At 36.2% G+C, this 10,084-nt stretch overlaps 1 long non-coding RNA gene across 2 annotated transcripts; it reads left to right on the top strand.

Annotated features, from left to right (window-relative positions):
• The first annotated feature begins 282 nt into the window (after nt 1-282).
• Nucleotides 283-9,839, top strand: LOC105037669 (uncharacterized). 2 transcript variants are annotated; one of them, XR_012135391.1, is made up of 5 exons: nt 283-880; nt 1,022-1,110; nt 5,344-5,520; nt 6,517-6,617; nt 6,698-9,839. It is a non-coding gene; the product is annotated as an uncharacterized lncRNA (long non-coding RNA). The 2 variants fall into 2 exon arrangements; XR_012135390.1 differs by lacking the exon at nt 1,022-1,110 and having other exon boundaries at nt 297-880; nt 6,698-7,496.
• The last annotated feature ends 245 nt before the right edge of the window (nt 9,840-10,084 follow it).

Below are 10,084 nucleotides of genomic sequence, written 5' to 3'. Positions count from 1 at the left end.
CCATTAGCACGTTAAATGTCACAGCATCTGGTGAAAGGCGTCGATCCATCATCTCCTTCAAAATACCAACAGACTGCTCCCAGGCCTAAAGAGGAATGTCCATAAATAATGCTGCTGTAAGTGCGAACATCTGGTTTAACACCCACATGACTCATTTCCTCGAGCAGTTTTCAAGCATCAGTCACGTGTCCCTCTTTGCAAAACTGGTGGATGATAGTGTTGAACGTTATGATGTCAGGCTTGCAACTTGTTGGGGCAATCGGATCTACTCCCTCCGATTCAAGCTCAGCCTCAACTACAGGAAAAAAAAAGAGAATAGCGACTTTTATTTGGCGACACTAGATGGAAGCGTAGTGAGTGCGTAAAATGGTGTTGCAAATTAACCGATCAAATCCGGCTCTTAACTACGGTTATTAGCATTGTGGAATTTCTTAATCTTAACTACGATTATAAGCGTCGTCGGAGGCCGGTATTTCAAATGGGACGACGGTGATAAACGTCGTCGGACTCCAATCCTCCGCGTCGCCGGACTCCAAGCCCCTTTTTGGACTACCCATGGATTCCCCGAACTCTGCTCGGTTTCCCAAACCATCAACGCCATCCACCGCCATCTCCCCGTTCCCACCCACATCCCGTTCCTGCTCCTCCCCCTCCTCGTCTCCAAAACCACCCCTCTCCCCACTTTCCGGAACAATCGAGGCCATCCATCGCCCTCTCCTTTTTCCCAACCCATCGAGGTCATCCACCACCCCCTCATCCTCTTAAAAGCGTCGACATTCACCTCCTCCTCCTCCTCCTCGTCTCCAACCTAGTCTAGAAAGCTCCGGAAGCCGAAGGGAAGCCCGGCCTGGATCTCTTCCTCTCTTTCCTCGAAAAATCAGTAAGAAGCCTCTCTACTTCTTCTTCATATCCATATCTCCTTCCTCTCCTTCGATTTCTCTTGTTTTCGATTTCTGATCTTTTAGCTACCTTTTTTTTTTTTTTTTTTTTTTCTGTTTTTATCTTTATTGATGAAATCTAGGGATTCGATCTGTGAATGAGTGAGATCCTGTTGTGTGAGTTCTCCGATTAGTTGCTAAGGACTCAGAATTACTCCGATCTCTTGTTTTGGTGAGGTTTTTCTATTCTTCTGCGGATTTAGAAGATTTATCTTGGATTGATGTTATTATTCTTCTTTTTTAGGTGTTCTTATGCCTGTTTACCTTTGTGGTAGCATCCGATTAGGGCTATTGTGCTCTGGTTCTTCAGTATGCTGAGAGTTCATAGGGCATTTAGGCTATCGAAGCTTGTTTTGGTTTCTATTCTTGGTCGATTGAGTACTTTTTCATTGTTATATTTTATAGTTAACAATCAACAATTTTGGAACGTATATGAGACTTCATATTTGAAACATACAGTAAAATTTATTTTGCTATGCTCTTTGATTGTGTTTTATATTAACAACAGATTCAATGTATGCCTTGATTTCTGAATTTCCACGAACCGAGGTTTCATTTGCTACTTTTAGATGGATATCTGTGGATTTCTATCCGGGTATTAGGAGCCATGCTTGTTTTCCATAAACTATCTTTATGCATTACATGGTTTTTGGACTGTCTAGGTTTAGATTTATGGTTTCCTGATATGACCCTGGGAAAACTCTGATTGGTGGTGTTCTTTTGATGGTTCGGAAGAGTTAAATTGGGGTTTAGTTGTGATGGAACTGTTGTGTTTGACACGATGCAGAGCTGGAGCTATGTAACTACTACTGCTCTATGTTACTTATATAAACTCTTGCGACAGCAGTCAATAGTTTTGTATTTAGAATATTGATGGTGAGCGGTGCATTGGGGTTACTATGGTAATGTTATTATTGCCTTCTAACTCAATTGTATCATACTCCGCCTGTTACTATCGCCCACTGACTCAGAAATTTGCATTCTTTATTGCACTTTGAAGCTTGAAGAATTAAGAATACTTCTTTTATCCTTATTAACCAAAATATTTTATGCTTATGCATTTGACGTACAGATCCCAATTCCTACATACATTGTCATTCTTTAACAAAATTCACTGCTACTGATTCCAGTGCTAGCAGTCTTTATTTGCATCATCTCATTATTGTAGTTAATATTTTTATTTACTCTAATTAAATGTCCATGTATTTTTCATGTAATCGTGTTGCATGGAACATATATTGCTTCATGCTTTGTTTGTGCGGTACATATTGAATATAATGATAAACCTAATTATTTGGGTCTAATTGATATTTGCTTTACAAATCCATATTTGCAAATCATTTATATTCAGGATCACGTCCATTATGATCCCAAGCTTTTCCAGATCTTGTTTACGGGTAGTTCCATGTTTTAATCTTTTTCTGCCTTGGTATGATCTGAGCTCTTCTACCTGTTGGGACTTCCCCAGATTTTAGCTGCACATACCCATACCTCTTCATTTGATTCTTCATTATATTTACTCACCTATAGTTACTTCCAGGCTCCTGCTATTCGGCACCTTGTCATTCCTAGTTTTGCTACCATCAACTTAGCATTTTAAACATACTTTTTGTATGCTTCCACTTTCTTTTGGCTGAGTTTTTTTGAAACATACAATGTTGATGTTGCCTAAGCATGCACCTATCACATACCACTCGAGAATCATTTAGTCATCCATCCGACTTTAGTCTATCATAGGTGTCTTTACCCATCTTACCATGCTCCTGTAATAATATATCCATTATACCAAAATGGTTGTGTTGTCGCATCTTTTGGCTATCATGTTCAATGGGGCAAAATGTCGGTTTCTGTTTTCATTGATGTCCTGCTCATAGCACTGTGATTTCCTTTGGCCATGTTTTTTGATGGGGATATTATATCAATTTCTATCTAATTGATATTTTCTTCCCTATTCTCATTCATATAAACTACTGCTTACACTTCCATAGGTCTGTCGATTATTCTTCAATATTTCCTTCTCTCTGTTCTTGTAAATATCTCTAACTAATAAAATGGGTGGCTTGGCCTCCCTTTTGCTTAAACAAGAAGTTTCGAGCACTCTGTTTCAGATGTTATTGTTGGTGCAGGTGCTGCTGGCTCTTTGTCCCTTCTTATTTTCAGATTTGAAACTTTCTGTTGAATTTTATTCCGATTGTTCGGTTACGTACTATTATTTTTTGACTGCATAACCAGTTCCTTTGCATTAGTTAATGGCATGTTTGGTTCTAAATTGTATTTCTGCTCTATGATGGCATTCATGTATGCACTACTTACTGTAAGTATGCTATTAAATGCATGCCTTTACTGTAAATAGAAATAAAGTAAAGATCTAATATCATGATAGATTTGTTTGTCAAACTGTTTTGCTAGTGCAATTACTTTCTGAAGTGTTTGGCGTGTGATATTTAATTTTATTTCTTAGTTTATTGAAATTTATGTTTCAAATAGGTTGTTCGATTCAAGTTATTATGCCCATGTATAATTCTAATAGATGGAATGGTTCAGTAATAGCTAATAAAAATATCATCTAGAATGCAACAAGTTTTCTTATATTTTATCATGTTCTTCATGTTATGATATTGCTGGCTAAATCTTCGGCAAAATGATATGAAGATTTTTTTTTTTTATTTTTCAGTTAAATTGTAGTTTCAATCAAATTTTATCTTATGATGGGCAAAAGTTGGATAAATAAACCAAGATCCAGCAAAGATTATTTAGATGGAGTTCAAGATATTATTAAATTTGTTGTTGAGAAGTCTAGTATGAATGGAAAGATTCTATGTCCATGCCGAAAATGTGTAAATTGTTTTTCACTTGATCCACAAACTATTGAAGAATATTTGGTATGGAATGGTTTTTTGAAGGGTTATATCGAGTGGGTATTTCATGAAGAGTCTATGTTATCATCTTCATCTACTCAACCCTCCTATGTAGAACATACATCTTCTTGGGGATCTGATAACTTACAACAAATCCTGCAAGAGAAGATGATATGAGGGGTTTGCTTAGAGATGCTCTTGGACTTGGTATTGGAATTTAGAAGATTTCAGTGGAGAACAAGAAACAGTTGGAATGCTGAGGGATTTACGTCTACTGATTCTATGCATGTTGAGGAGCCGTACGTTCATCTAATGATGAGACAGCTGGATATCACCATTTATTGGAAGATTGTGATCAAGAATTATATCCGGATTGTAGAAGTTTTTCGAAGACTTCTTTTCTTGTGCATTTATTTCATTTAAAATATTTGAATGGATGGTTGGCAAGAGTTTTACTATACTGCTTCAATTATTAAATGATGTATTTTCGGAAGGCACTACTTTGCCATCTTCCTCTTATGAAGCCAAAAAATTAATAAAGAAATTGAATCTTAGATATGAGAAGATTCACAGGTGTCCGAATGATTGTATATTATATTGAGGCGATAATGTTAATCAAGAGTCATGTCATGTGTGTGGATCTTCATGATGGATAATGCATAAAGAAGATGAAGATGATATATTGAATGATGTGGATGCAATATGGAGTAAAAAAAAATCGGCCAAAGTATTACGTTACTTTTCTCTCATACCTAGATTGAAAAGAATCTACACATCATCAAAAATAGCTTCTTCTTTTTCTAACAGTTTTAAAAAATATCAAGGTTCCTGATGGATATGCATCAAACATTTCACGATGTGTCAATTTGAAAGAGCAGAAACTTTCAAATCTAAAATGTCATGATGGTCATATATTGATGCAAGATATAATTCTACTAGTTTAAGATCATTAATGCCGAAACAAGTTGTTGCAGTTATTTTCAATTGTCAATATTTTTTAAATCATTATGTTCTAAAGTCCTTGATTCTCGAGAACTTAATCAATTGGAGTCTCGTGTTGCACTTTTGCTATGTCAAATGGAAAAGATATTTCCTCCAAGTTTTTTTTACTATTATGGTCCATCTAATCATTCACTTAGCTGCGAAAGCTAAATTTGGTGGACCGATGCTTGTTAAAGGATGATCCATTCATATTTTCATCTCAAGCTCAATAAGTATTTTTTGTACAAGACTCGAAAGATAAGAATTGGGTTGTTGTTATCAAAACGAAACCTAGGACTTGTATGACATGGGGAAAGGAATAGTTCTGGAAGACGAGGAGACTTATACTCAATGTGTGCCTTTAAATATTGTCCCGATTGATGATCTAAATATTTCAACCAATTGAGTTAGGACATATGTTCAAGGACAGAATGATGTTTGACTCTGTTGATGCAAAGAGTTTTAAGATGTATGTTTTTATTTAATAAATTATATTTATTATTAGCAATTCCTCTGTTAGTGTATGTATAATTTGTATTAATTCATATTGTAATCAATATGTGTAGGTTAGACACGTTATGCCTCAGAGACGTTTCAGAGGTGTAGAGTTTCAGCATTCTCAGGCCGGATCTTCTAGTCAGTTTGATGACCTTCAGCAGTCTCAGCAGCCTGATGCACCGCAGCATGAGCCTCTGCTGATGACCAAGATGATGAGCCTGTTATAGGTGACTTGCAGATTCAGGGTAAATTAAATGAACAAATCCTATGCTTATTTCATTTTAATATTATTCTATGTCAAGATGTAATTAATTAACCTCCTAGTTCTGGCATTATGAATGTATTTTGAGACTTGCGATCTGAGTTGATGTTGTTAACTCTTTCAGTCTATGTTCCATATGTTATCTGTGGGTGAGAAAGTGGGTTGGTGGGATCTTAGCTTAACTACAACCGCTATACTGTGTTATTAATGAAGTTTCCCTATCATCATGTCTTCTTCCTCTTAGATGTAAAAATTAAACTGCAAGGTCAGGCAAGATTAGGTATGCTTCTTGATAATTTGAGTATTGATAAAAAATTCTTGGCCTCTAATCCTTGGCTGTTCGCAACTTTCTTCATCGGCCGAATCAATGGATCTTGACATAATAAGTGTATATAAATTCAGCTTGAATATGATCTCAAGGACTCTCTTCAGTAGTATTTTTACAAATCCAGCTTGAATACAAATCCAAGCAAACTTTTCAGTGGTAGTTTGGATTCTCATTTCTCCCATGGACTGCCAAATGGTTGTCTGTTTAAAGAGTGAACCAGTTACAAATGGGAAAACATAAACAGAACATTAGCCTGAAAAATATATTTCATAATAGGCAGTGTCCAAGCACCTGGTTTAACAAATCTGTATTTCAGATAATCTTCTAGCATGTATTTCAAGCTCAAATTTGTGATGATTCATTGAACTGCAGGATAACTTGATGACTGGTTGCATGATCTCTTGGCGAGTTGAATGATTTTACAGTAAGTTAAAACAGGGATTGCATCATGCACATTAGATTAGTCGAACGGTTTTGAAGTGGTGGCCATATGCTAATGTGTTTATTTATTGAATTTTGTTCATGAATGACAAACAATAAAAAGCCTCATCCAATTCATTATCTCCTGCTCTGTATTGTATAATGATGTATCTTATGTCATATATCATATATTGGATCATATATTATATAACATATACTTTTTTTCTATAGATAGAAGAGCAGGGAAGGGAGCTGGTAAGGTTGAGTTCTATAGAATGACTCATACACACCGAGATGGCAGCTTTGTACGAGAGGAGTCTAGAGATCTGATCGTATGTATTGATTTATTTATTAAATAATTTATATTATAATTTTTTATTATTAATATATAGATCTGTTCTTTAATATATAGGATAGGGCAACCACACTTATTGCAGAGCATACCAGCGAGTCATCATCATCTGTGGAGTGCAGTAGTGTCGAGGATCAGGTGTTTACTGAGCTTATGGGACCAGAGCGTTATGGCAGAGTAAGGGGTTATGGAGTTGGAGTTATCCCCATTCAGTTTTTGCAGTAGCAGATATACTCAGGAGTGTAGACAGAACAACAGCACTGCAGAGGTCCGTAGGCTAGAGACACAGATACAAGAGATGAGTCAGAGACATGATCTACAGATGGAGGAGCTGAGACGGAGCTATCAGACAGAGATCGTGTCATTGAGGACTCAGATGGATCAGGTTACATCTTTTTTACGTGGTTTTGCCTCGCATCAGGTAATTAGCTACATATAATTTTTAGATTTTATATTATTTTCATGTATATCTTTATTGTATAGGCTTTATGAGTTGTATGTACTAATTTCTATATTTTCTACTTAGTAAGCTTTTTTTCTATTCCTTACGGGGTCCCAATACTTCCAGTAGTCGCCGAGATGATGATACATGCACAAGTGATAGATCTCTCTCTTTTTTTTTTTAGAATAGGTTCTACTTGAATTCTCTCTTGTTCAGTTTGAGCTTTTAGTTTAGGGCTTATAATTTTGGTTTCATTGGTTATAGGTTCTTTCGGGTGTAGCTTCGGGGTAATCCGGGTCTGGGCATGATAGATATGGTGGTTTGTTATGATTGACTAACAGATGTCTTCTTAGAGCATATCTTTCTCTTATGAACTTCAAACTGAATGAAATGGGTTTTATCGTTTGTTGTGATGCATAGGTTGGATTTTATCATTTGTTGTTGGATTGTTATTTTGCCGTTGATCAAGTCTCAGTGGTTGTTGATATTCTGTGATGTGATGTTGCAGGATCCTTTTTTTTATATATTTTTTTTGATGTCTCTATGTGATGTGATGTTTCAAATCATTTTTAGCAACATTTCAGCTTGATGATGACTTGATCTAGCTTCTACTCGCAGAGGTTAATTATTTGTGGTCATAGATAACCCAGCATCTGGTTATATATGATGAGGAGCCAGTTACTGTCTGCTCATCTTTCCACTTATACAGGAGAATTACACCTCAAGTTTTTCTTTTCCTTTTCTTCCTTTTCTTTTTGTGTGTGTGTGTGTTTCTTTGCTGACATTGCTTGCTTTTGAACAAGCTCTAGAATGTCTACAATCTCATGCATCTTTATGTCTTGATCAGATAATATTGTTGTTTATATTCTTCCTATTCTCATCTCTACCCTTTTTCTTGCGGCAGATCCTTAATTTGGTCAGGTTTCTTTGAATTTTGTTTAATGAACTTTTTTCTTTAAACAGTTAGCAAATTTGTTCCCTCATTTTTTGGTTTCTGGTTCTATAGTTTGTGGGTTCTTTGTTGTTGAGATCTTTAATTATTAAATAGGTGGGGCTGTGGAAACATGTTCTAGTAAGCTACACTGAATGGTCACATGGAGTGCACAGAATCAAATCATTGCATGTCTGTGTGTTGGTGGTCACTGCATTTGAAAAACAAATATAATAATGTAGATTACCACATTATGACATTTAGTTGTTGGGAATTTTTCTAGAAGCTTGGGAGCATGCCAGGTTGGTGACTGACCTTCACTGTGGTGTGGATTTGGGAACAAAACTCAAGATAATATAGATGCTGACCTCCTCTAACCATCATGATTGTGTGAATTCTTGCTCAGTGATTAAGTGGTAGAGCTTTAAGAAAGCTTCCTTTCTTAGCAGATGCAGCTGTTTCCAACCCTTACAGTCACAACCCTATCAGTTTTTTGTACCCTACAATAGAGACTGCACTAATAGAGCTTTCTGAGTTGCATGCATAAACCTTCGAAATTGAGTGTCATTGTAGATTGTGGCTAGCATTTGGTATCAGTTCCATCTGCTGCCTTCATTTTAATTGGCAGTTTTATGATAATCCACACACCCTGGCCTATAAGAAGAATATCATGTATTGATACCTTATTGCTTCTCAGAGTAATTGCTGCAGGTTATAGCAATTAAAGTTCAAAGAAATCCTACAATGTTCTTGGTGCTGGTTTAGAGAAGTGATTCAAAATGGTTGAATTGGTAGGGAGATAAATTGCAAAGAGTTAAACCAGTTGGTGCATTTTGCCATTTTGATAACTTCATGTTCATGTTCTGTATGTTTCTAAGCAGAACCATAGCTGACATGCATTGAAATGGACACCTCATTGCCCTGTTGCAGTGTTCATACTGAGCATATGTGATTTTGTTTGGTTCTTTCATGATTAATGAAATAACAAAGATCTATAGTACATATGTTCTGTATGTTTCCGCAAAATATACTTGATGCTCTTCCATGGTTGATCTATCATGTAACCTTCAGAGCTTGAGCTAAAATCTGTCATGTTTGAGTCTATCATGACAGAAAAAGTGTGAGCTCTGTTTCTAGGAATGTTGCAGATAACCTTGGTGGTGCAAAAATATGACATGAAGCTGAAAATATGACTAATTATGCTCAATCTTTAGCGCTCTCAACTTTCAAAGCTTCAATAAAAATTTGGTCAGAACTTTCTTCAGACTTTTTCCTCTTTGCATGCTTTCCAGCTGGTAGGCTGGTACCCATATAAAATTTTGTTTGGTGAGGATCAAAAGCGGCAACCTAACCTGTTACAGAAATCTAGTATTCCACCTACAGAAAGTGGCAATAGATCAACAATCCTGAAGATTAGTTTTTAATGGCCATGCTTCTAAAGTAGATGACCTTTCAGGGAGCTCCACTTGTGTTGAATCACATTCCTTGTAACAACGAAACAACTCTGCTGGGACCTTGCAAAATTTTCCAGACAAAACAAGGACAGACGTTCTTCCTGTGATGGATTAATATGTCACTCAAGACGGACCATATACAGGTATGACCAAGAGAGAAGGTCATATTCATTGAAATTAATATGTCACTCAAAACGGACCATACATTAAATACTGTCACAGAGGGGCTTGTTAATTTGTCTAAGTAGATTTGGGTCATGATGTTACCAAACTCTTGACTTGGTCGCTACATGAGAACATGTTTGTCTAAGTAGTTCTGGCTTGTAAAATATAGGATACATCGAACATGTTAAACAGCAGTTATTATTTTTATCATTGTTACCATCGCTTAGGGAGCTAGATTTGTTTGAAAAGGATATTAGCAATCATAAGTGCTCATAGCATTGGTGGTATTGCTTATTTTTCTGTGCTTGTGAATTTCAAATATCAGCATCATATATTATTTTGTGCATCACAGGCATGATGAGCTAATTTAGTCCAATTGGTGTTTATAAGTACTCAGTTCAATTCATTTGCCACTAACTCTTGCTTCACAGGTTTCAGTCTTCAGTTATTAATTC

This window comes from Elaeis guineensis, chromosome 11 (genome assembly GCF_000442705.2).
Source record: "Elaeis guineensis isolate ETL-2024a chromosome 11, EG11, whole genome shotgun sequence".
NCBI classification, from domain to species: Eukaryota; Viridiplantae; Streptophyta; class Magnoliopsida; order Arecales; family Arecaceae; genus Elaeis; species Elaeis guineensis.
This window is presented reverse-complemented; position numbering and strand designations above follow the sequence as displayed.